This window comes from Danio rerio, chromosome 4 (genome assembly GCF_052040795.2).
Source record: "Danio rerio strain M-AB ecotype USA chromosome 4, GRCz13ab, whole genome shotgun sequence".
In the NCBI taxonomy this organism is placed as follows: domain Eukaryota; kingdom Metazoa; phylum Chordata; class Actinopteri; order Cypriniformes; family Danionidae; genus Danio; species Danio rerio.
Window position 1 is genome coordinate 72,897,501 of NC_141024.2, and position 10,000 is coordinate 72,907,500.

Below are 10,000 nucleotides of genomic sequence, written 5' to 3' on the forward strand. Positions count from 1 at the left end.
TTAATATTTCACCAGTTTTTTATTATACTGGTATTCGGCTGAATATCAGTCATCTTCTTTACAGTCCACTAGATGGAGGTGTTGAACTTGGTGTCATCTTCAGCATGCGGTAAGTTCGTAAAATAAAGCTGACGACCCTTCAGAAAAACGCAACGCATTTATGACAGGTTTTCATTACACTGTTAACAATTTCCTGTAGAATTTACAGTAACTTACTGGCAACAGGGGCGGCACGGTGGTTGCCGCACTGCAAGAAGGTCGCTGGTTCGAGTCCGGGCTGGCATTTTCTGCTACCTCAATGTACAAGTAGCTAAAACTCGCTCGTTCTGAGGCGGTGAATGTGCAACAATTTAATCATAAGGTAAACGTAAAACAACAGTTTCCATTTGGAGCTCCTTCACAGGACTCTTCACTTGTAAACACTCATTTCAGAGGTGGGCGTCAGCGTCAACCAAGGCGAGGGCTTTGCGACCACGCGAAGGCTGCGCCAGAGCATATATAAAGTATAAATCAGCAAATAAAATCGCAATGATATTGTATCGTGGCTCAGTTATATATAATCTTTTTTAAAATACATAATTATATGTGAGTATCTCTATATGTTCATGGGTCAATGACGTGACGCTCATTTTTTTGTGTCCATGTCTTTTAAATAAATTCAAGTAGGTTACATTTTTAAAAATAAAAAGGCAAATTACTTGCATACATTCTCTATTTTGAGGATCAAGTCCAATTTTTTGGTTTTAATCAATTTTAAGATCATTTTTAGGGAAATATTGCAAGAATGTCAATGTGGTGTAACCAAAAAAAAATTGGTACCAAATAGTTTACCTTGTTTAAAAAATGTGAAAGCCTCAATGAAGCATCGTATCGGCTAGTCTGGCATAATTTTACATTAGACATATTTAATAGTAAATGAAGGTAAATATAGCACAATTGTTTTAAATATTATAATTCATTTGGGGAATTTTGTCTGTCACCTCAAATTTCTGAAATGTCAATGAATATACCGGACAAACTTAAGTGGATTGAACATACAGCAATTACGTTGTCCAATGAAAAGTCAACAATTGGGTTGCTTCGACTCATTTTAAATGAGTACAGTCGTTTAAACAAGCAATAAATGACATTTTTTAGTGTATGAACATAATATATTTGAACATAAATGTACATTTGCAATGCGTAAAAGTCATGAAAATTTGTTGAATATACATCTGTGATTCCAATGGTTGAAAATAGCACATATAAAGGGCCGTTTTTGCAATATGTCAAATTATACAGTGTTACATATGTATTTATACACAGTTGAAGTCAGAATTATTAGCCCCCCTGTTTATTTTTTCCTCCCAATTTCTGTTTTACGGAGAGCAGATTTCTTTAACACATTTCTAAACATAATAGTTTTACTAACTAAATAATGTTTCAAAAATTAAAAACTGCTTTCATTCTAGCCGAAATAAAACAATTAAGACTTTCTCCAGAAGAAAAAATATTATCAGACATACTGTGAACATTTCCAGAATCTGTTCAACATCATTTTGGGAAATATTTTAAAAAGTAAAAAAAAATTCAAAGGGGGGCATATAATTAAAATATACCCCTATATACATTTCTAGAGATCGCAAAATATGTCCCAGGAGGTACGTTTTTTGCAGTTTTTGTGTTCATGAATCCACCAGAGGACGCTGTGAACGCTTTTCAAATTCCTCTTGCTAGTGCCATTTATGACTACACTGTAGAAAAAAAGTCTGTTATATTACGGTTTATTTCCGTCAGCTGAGGAGCTGGAAAAAACCCTAAAAAACTGACGTTAAATTACAGAAATTTTCTGTAATTTAAATTTCAGCTAAATTTCTGTAATTTAATAATCTGTTAAAGTAAATTTCTGTAATTGAACGGCTTGACGACGCAGTGGCACAGTGGGTAGCACGTTCGCCTCACAGATCAATTTTATTTTTCAAGGTCGCTTGGTGGCTGGTTCGAACCTCGGCTCAGTTGGCGTTTTTGTGTGGAGTTTGCATGTTCTCCCTGCATGCACGTGGGTTTCCTCCGGGTGCTCCGATTTTCCCCCACAATCCAAAGACATGCGGTACAGGTGAATTGGGTAGGCTAAATTGTTCGTGTGTTTGAGTGTGTATCTGTATGTGTGGATGTTACCCAGAGATGGGTTGCTGCTGGAAGGGCATCCGCTGCGTAAAAACTTGCTGGATAAGTTGGCGATTCATTCCGCTGTGGCGACGCCAGATTAATAAAGGGACTAAGCCGACAAGAAAATGGATGAATGAACGGCCATTATTTTATGTTATTTTTCGGCAACCCACCTTTATTTATTTATTTATTTATTTATTTATTTATTTATTTATTTATTTATTTATTTATGTACTTGTTTATTTATTTATTTATTTAGGTACTTGTTTATTTATTTATTTATTTATTTATGTAATTATTTATTTATTTATCTACTTGTTTGTTTATTTATTTACTTTTATTTTACCTATTAATTTATTATTTTTATTTACTTATATTTGTATTTATTTATTTACTTGTTTATTTATTAATTCATTCATTCATTCATTCATTCATTTTCTTGTCGGCTTAGTCCCTTTATTAATCCGGGGTCGCCACAGCGGAATGAACCGCCAACTTATCCAGCAAGTTTTTATGCAGCGGATGCCCTTCCAGCCACAACCCATCTCTGGGAAATTGTTTATTTATTAATTATTTAATTACTTATTTTTATTTTTTTATTTATTTAATGACTTATTTATGAACTTATTTATTTATTAATTAATTTATTTATTTATTTATGTGTTTATTTATTTATTTATTTATGTACTTTTTTATTTATTTATTTATGTATTTATTTATTTATTTATTTACTTTTTTATTTATGTATTTATTTATTTATTTACTTTTTTATTTATGTATTTATTTATTTATTTATGTACTTGTTTATTTATTTATTTATTTATTTATTCATGTACTTGTTTGTTTATGTATGTATTTATTTATTTATGTACTTGTTTATTTATTTATTTATATACTTGTTTATTTATTTATTTATGTACTTGTTTATTTATTTATGTACTTGTTTATTTATTTATTTATATACTTGTTTATTTATTTATTTATGTACTTGTTTATTTATTTATTTATTTATGTACTTGTTTAATTATTTATTTATGTACTTGTTTATATATTTATTTAGTTATGTAATGGTTTATTTATTTTTTTATTCATTTATGTACTTGTTTGTTTATTTATTTATTTATTCATTTATTTACTTGTTCCTTTATTTATTCATTTATTTATTTATGTAGTTGTTTATTTACTTCTTTACTTATTTATTTACTTCATTTATTTATTTCAAAAAATAAGGGGGGCGAACAATTCTGACTTCAGCTGTATGTCAAAGTTAACAGCGAGGCAATACGTTGTCATTTTTATAGTCAATAGGTTCTCATTTGACATGAAGAGTTTGGTAACATTCATAGAGTGCAAAACAGAAACAACATAGAGGAAAAGATCAAATAAAAATATTTTTAAGTTCCTTTGCCTGGGAACTTGTGTTTCGAGCCTCAAACCATGTGTTGAATCTTTTCCATTTGAATGTAAGGCAATTCACCTTTATTTCTATAGCGCTTTTCCAATGTAGATTGTGTCAAAGCAGCTTCACACTGAAGATTATAGTGAATTGAAACAGCGTCAGCTCAGTTTAGTTAAGTCCAAACTTAACTAAACTGAAGAGTAATCCATCGATGCGCAGCTCTACAAGTCCCGAACCATTCGAGCCAAAAGTCCTATTTTTTTAGGCCCTAAATGACTCAGGCTTTACCCAAAAGATAATAAGACGGTCTAAGTGTCATCATTGTGGAAATATATGTATATTACTCAGCTTTTACTAACACTTGAACAAACATTTTTCAGTCAGAATATGACAGGGGTCTGAATAATTTCGGGCTTGACTGTTATGTAATTTGCATACGTCAGATTTCTGTATGGACATTAGGTAATAAACCAGATCACGATTATTTTTTGGCGGTTTCTTTATACTAGCATGACAGAAGCGTCAGATGTTTGCCAGCGTGTGGTGGTGTCCTGAGACACTCTCTGACTCTCAGTACACTGTGAGGTTCCAGGAATAGACGCGAGTGTCACTTGAGCTGGGCTTTTACTGTAAGCAGCATGGCGGAGATCTGATCACATCCTGACCCTCTCCTGCAGATGCCAGCACTATCGAGAGCTCATCACGAACTCATGTGCCGCTCAGCCGGAGGAATTATCAATAAAGCACACGTGAAATGCCAAAAATACGATCAGCATGCGTGATTTGGGGACTGTTGAGTTTGTTTAAAGGGGCAGTTCACCCAAAAGTTTACATTCTGTCATCGTTTACTCCGGAGTTTCTTTCTTCTGTTGAACACAAAGGGAAATACTGAGGAATGCTGGAGAAAAGACTGATTTTGGCTTGTGTTTGTGTTGTTGTTGCTGTTGTCATTCTTGTGTTCGATAGAAGAAAAAAAATACAGACAATTTTAGAACCACTTGAGTGTGAGAAAACAGTGAGGAAGTTTTCATTTTTGGGTGAGGTGTCCCTTTAAATGACCACTCCATTTGCTTATTTATTTATTATTTATTTATTCATTAGATAGGCTCATTTGGCTACTTCTTTTGAATCCATTTACATTTGAATCTATTTAAATTATTTATTTACTTTATTTACTGGTTTATTTACTTTATTTTATTTACTTATTTATTTTATTTACTTTATTTATTTACTTTATTTATTTATTTTATTTATTTATTTTTACTTTATTTTTTTTATTTACTTATTTATTTGTTTATTTTATTTACTTATTTATTTACTTTATTTTTATTTACTCTATTTTTTATTTATTTACTTTATTTCATGTACTATTTACTTATTTTTTTTACTTAATTTATTTTATTTATTTACTTATTTATTTGGTTATTTTATTTACTTATTTATTTACTTATTTATTTATTTACTTTATTTTCATTTACTTTATTTTTTATTTATTTACTTTATTTTATGTACTATTTACTTATTTATTTATTTTATTTTATTTACTTATTTTTTACTTTATTTATTTGTTTATTTTATTTACTTATTTATTTATTTACTTTATTTATTTATCTACTTATTTATTTATTCACTTATTCATTTACTTACTTATTTATTTATTTATTTACTATTTTCCGTTCCTTTTGAATCCATTCAGCTGATCTCCAGGTCTGGCGGGAGTGGTTTTAGCTTAGCTTAGCATAAATCATCGAATCGGATTAGACCATTAGCATGTCACTCAAATATTCCAAAAAAATTGTTTCGTTTGACTTATTTGACAGCAAAACATTGGCTTGTATTTTTTGTTGTTGTTGTCATTTCTACTATGAAAGTCCATGGCTGCTTTTTTTTAAACATTCTTCTGAATATCTTCCAAGAATGCATACAAGTATAAAACAACTTGAGTGTGAGAAAACAGAGAGGAAATTTTCATTTTTGGGTGAGCTGTTCCTTTAAACAAGCACTCTGCTCATTTACTTATTCATTTATTTATTTACTTGTTTATTTATTTATTTTATGTATTTACTTATTTATTTACTTTATTTATTTAATCTACATATTTGTTTATTTACTTTATTTACATTATTTATTTACTTTATTTATTTTATTTACTTATTTATTTTATTTATTTATTTACATTATTTACTTTATTTATTTATTTACTTATTTAATTAATTAATTATTTACTTATTTATTTTATTTACTTATTTATTTGCTTATTTATTTATTTAATTATTTATTCAATTGTTTATTTGCTTATTTACTTTATTTATTTATTTTATTTACTTATTTTTATTTTTATTAATTTACATATTTATTTATTTACTTATTTATTTTCTTTACTTATTTATTAATTTTATTTAGTATTTATTAATTTTATTTACTTATTTTATTTAGTATTTATTTATTTTATTTACTTATTTTTTTATTTATTTTATTTACATATTTATTTATTTTTAAATTTATTTACATTGTTTATTTACTTTATTTATTTATTTACTTTATTTATTTACTTACTTTTTAAATAATTAATTAATTAATTTACTTTATTTACTTATTTATTATTTATTTATTTGATATATTTATTTATTTACTTATTTATTTACTTACTCTATTGTATTTATTGTATTTATTTATTTACTAAATTTATTTATTTACTTTATTTATTTGTTCGTCTATCTATCTATCTATCTATCTATCTATCTATCTATCTATCTATCTATCTATCTATCTATCTATCTATCTATCTATCTATCTATCTATCTATCTATCTATCTATCTATCTATCTATCTATCTATTTATCTATTTGTTTATCTATTTATTTATTTATCTAGTTATTTATTTTTTATCGATTTATTTGTTTATCTATTTATTTATTTATTTATTTATTTAATAGACTCATTTTACAGCTCATGTAGAGTTAAACAGTTGAGTTTTACCATTTTTAAATCCATTCAGTTGATCTTCGGGTCTGGCTTTTAGCTTAGCTTAGCATAAATCATTAAATCGGATTAGACCATTAGCATCTCTCTTAAAAATCCCCCCCCCCCCCCCCCCCCAAAAAAAAGAGTTTCAAACTTCTAAAATATCAATAAAAGTCAATAAATTTTCAGCATCCAAAGACAACAGAGCAGTGATAACAGTCCCATAATGCAATTCACAAGCGTAAATAAACAGAGAAACCCCTGTACTGTAAATCACGAAATACAGAAGCTGTTAATTAACTGATATTATTTACAGTGCCTAATTAAAGATGTAAATATGCAGTTTGAGAGCGGTTTTTATTTTAATACGCATCAGCAACACTTCATATCTTCAGGCCAGATTTATTGAGCTGAAATAATGGTCAAAGACATGCAGATAGTGCCGGAGGGATGCTTTCATTAAGAAAAACCAATTAAAATTCCTCTTAATTTGTCCATTCATTCCTCTAATTACAGCATGTTAACTAAATCTGCATAATTAGACTTTCACTGATCTGTGCTGCCTGACTGACATTTATGTCACCATAACAAATTCGCAATTAGGGACGCATTCTGCAAAAAAACATCAGCCCTTATGACTTCATCAGGAGTAAGGAGAGCCCGCGTGCGCTCTGAGTCACGGCCGTGTGTGACGGAAAGAGTTTGTCTGAGTCATGCTGCAGTAACATGTTCAAAAACACTCTGGATTATTACTTTCAGACTGACTAGATGTCAAATATGAACATGTTTTCTGCTACGTGTTTAGAGCTTAAAGTTGACATGATATCAACATGTACGCTTCTTATTTGTATTTCTTTATCGTAGTGATTGTTATGATCGACGTATCTGTGCACTTCATTAGTTTGTAAACTTTATTTGCCCTCATCATCTTTAATCAAATACCATACGCTTCCCTCCCACTCAAAATAAGCACGAGGAAAGCCGTTTGCGTGGAGCTATCAGTTTCTTTTTAGGGCGGAGCTGTCCGTTTTTTTAGGGTGGAGCTATCAGCATTAACAGTGGAATTATCCATTTTTTTAGGCTGGAGCTATTCGTCATTTAGAATGGAGCTATCAGTCTTTTAGGGTGGAGCGATCAGTTCTTTAGGGTGGAGCAATCAGTTTTTAGGGTGCAGCGATCAGTTTTTAGGGTGGAGCTATCAGTCTTTTAGGGTGGAGCGATTTGTTTTTTTTTAGGGCGAGCTATCAGTCTTTTAGAGTGGAGCGATTAGTTCTTAAAGGTGGAGCTATCAGTCTTTAAGGGTGGAGCGATCAGTCTTTTAGGGTGGAGGGATCAGTTCTTTAGGGTGGAGCTATCAGTTTTATTTTAGGGTGGAGGGATCAGTTCCTTAGGGTGGAGCTATCAGTCTTTTAGGGTGGAGCAATCAGTCTTTTAGGGTGGAGGGATCAGTTCTTTAGGGTGGAGCTATCAGTTTTATTTTAGGGTGGAGAGATCAGTTACTTAGGGCGGAGCTGTCCGTTTTTTTAGGGTGGAGCTATCAGTATTTACAGTGGAATTATCTGTTTTTTTAGGCTGGAGCTTATCCTCATTTAGAGTTTAGCTATCAGTCTTTTATGGTGGAGCTATCAGTTTTGTTAGTGTGAGCTATTAGTTTTTAGGGTGGAGCAAGCAGTTTTTTAGGGTGTAGCTATCAGTTCTTTAGGGTGGAGCTATCAGTTTTTTTAGGGCGAGCTATCAGTCTTTTAAGGTGGAGCTATCAGTCTTAGGGTGGAGCGATCAGTTCTTTAAGGTGGAGCTATCAGTCTTTTTGGGTGGAGCGATCAGTTCTTTAAGGTGGAGCTATCAGTCTTTTTGGGTGGAGCGATCAGTTCTTTAGGGTGGAGCTATCAGTATTATTTTAGAGTGGAGCGATCAGTTCCTTAGAGTGGAGATATCAGTCTTTTAGGGTGGAGCTATCAGTTCTTTAGGGTGAAGCTATCAGTTTTTTTTCCGGGTGTAGCGATTAGTTCCTTAGGGTGGAGCTATCAGTCTTTTAGGGTGGAGCTATCAGTTTATTAGGGTGGAGCTATCAGTTTTATTTTAGGGTGGAGCAATCAGTTCTTTAGGGTGGAGCTATAAGTCTTTTAGGGTTTACTTATCAGTTCATTAGGGTGGAGCTATCAGTTTCTTTAGGATGAGCTATCAGTCTTTTAGGGTGGAGCGATCAGTCTTTTAGGGTGGAGCAATCAGTTTTTTTAGGGTGGAGCTATAAGTTTTTAGGGTGGAGCTATCAGTTTTTTTAGGGTGGAGCGATCAATCTTTTAGGGTGGAGCAATCAGTTTTTTAGGGTGGAGCTATCAGTTCTTTAGGGTGGAGCGATCAGTTCTTTAGGGTGGAGTTATCAGTTTTATTTCAGGGTGGAGGGATCTGTTCCTTAGGGTGGAGCTATCAGTCTTTTAGGGTGGAGGGATCAGTTCTTTAGGGTGGAGCTATCAGTTTTATTTTAGGGTGGAGAGATCAGTTACTTAGGGCGGAGCTGTCTGTTTTTTTAGGCTGGAGCTTATCCTCATTTAGAGTTTAGCTATCAGTCTTTTATGGTGGAGCTATCAGTTTTGTTAGTGTGAGCTATTAGTTTTTAGGGTGGAGCAAGCAGTTTTTTAGGGTGTAGCTATCAGTTCTTTAGGGTGGAGCTATCAGTTTTTTTAGGGCGAGCTATCAGTCTTTTAAGGTGGAGCTATCAGTCTTAGGGTGGAGCGATCAGTTCTTTAAGGTGGAGCTATCAGTCTTTTTGGGTGGAGCGATCAGTTCTTTAAGGTGGAGCTATCAGTCTTTTTGGGTGGAGCGATCAGTTCTTTAGGGTGGAGCTATCAGTATTATTTTAGAGTGGAGCGATCAGTTCCTTAGAGTGGAGATATCAGTCTTTTAGGGTGGAGCTATCAGTTCTTTAGGGTGAAGCTATCAGTTTTTTTTCCGGGTGTAGCGATTAGTTCCTTAGGGTGGAGCTATCAGTCTTTTAGGGTGGAGCTATCAGTTTATTAGGGTGGAGCTATCAGTTTTATTTTAGGGTGGAGCAATCAGTTCTTTAGGGTGGAGCTATAAGTCTTTTAGGGTTTACTTATCAGTTCATTAGGGTGGAGCTATCAGTTTCTTTAGGATGAGCTATCAGTCTTTTAGGGTGGAGCGATCAGTCTTTTAGGGTGGAGCAATCAGTTTTTTTAGGGTGGAGCTATAAGTTTTTAGGGTGGAGCTATCAGTTTTTTAGGGTGGAGCTATCAGTTCTTTAGGGTGGAGCGATCAGTTCTTTAGGGTGGAGTTATCAGTTTTATTTCAGGGTGGAGGGATCTGTTCCTTAGGGTGGAGCTATCAGTCTTTTAGGGTGGAGGGATCAGTTCTTTAGGGTGGAGCTATGAGTTTTATTTTAGGGTGGAGCGATCAGTTCCTTGGGGTAGAGCTATCAGTCTTTTAGGGTGGAGCTATCAGTTCTTTAGGGTGGAGCTATCAGTTTTATTT

The 10,000-nt window shown here is 32.3% G+C and overlaps 1 protein-coding gene across 3 annotated transcripts in view; it reads left to right on the forward strand.

Moving 5' to 3' along the window:
* Positions 1–10,000, forward strand: part of nup50 (nucleoporin 50) — a 35,016-nt gene that overhangs the window by 2,104 nt on the left and 22,912 nt on the right. Inside the window, exon 2 of one of the 3 annotated variants that reach the window (XM_087246079.2) lies at positions 50–109. The exons of 1 other annotated variant lie outside the window; for it this stretch is intronic. The gene's annotated coding sequence lies outside the window, so the exon portion shown is untranslated. The remainder of the gene's footprint in view (positions 1–49; positions 110–10,000) is intronic. One more of the 3 variants, XM_087246080.2, reaches the window with a different exon arrangement.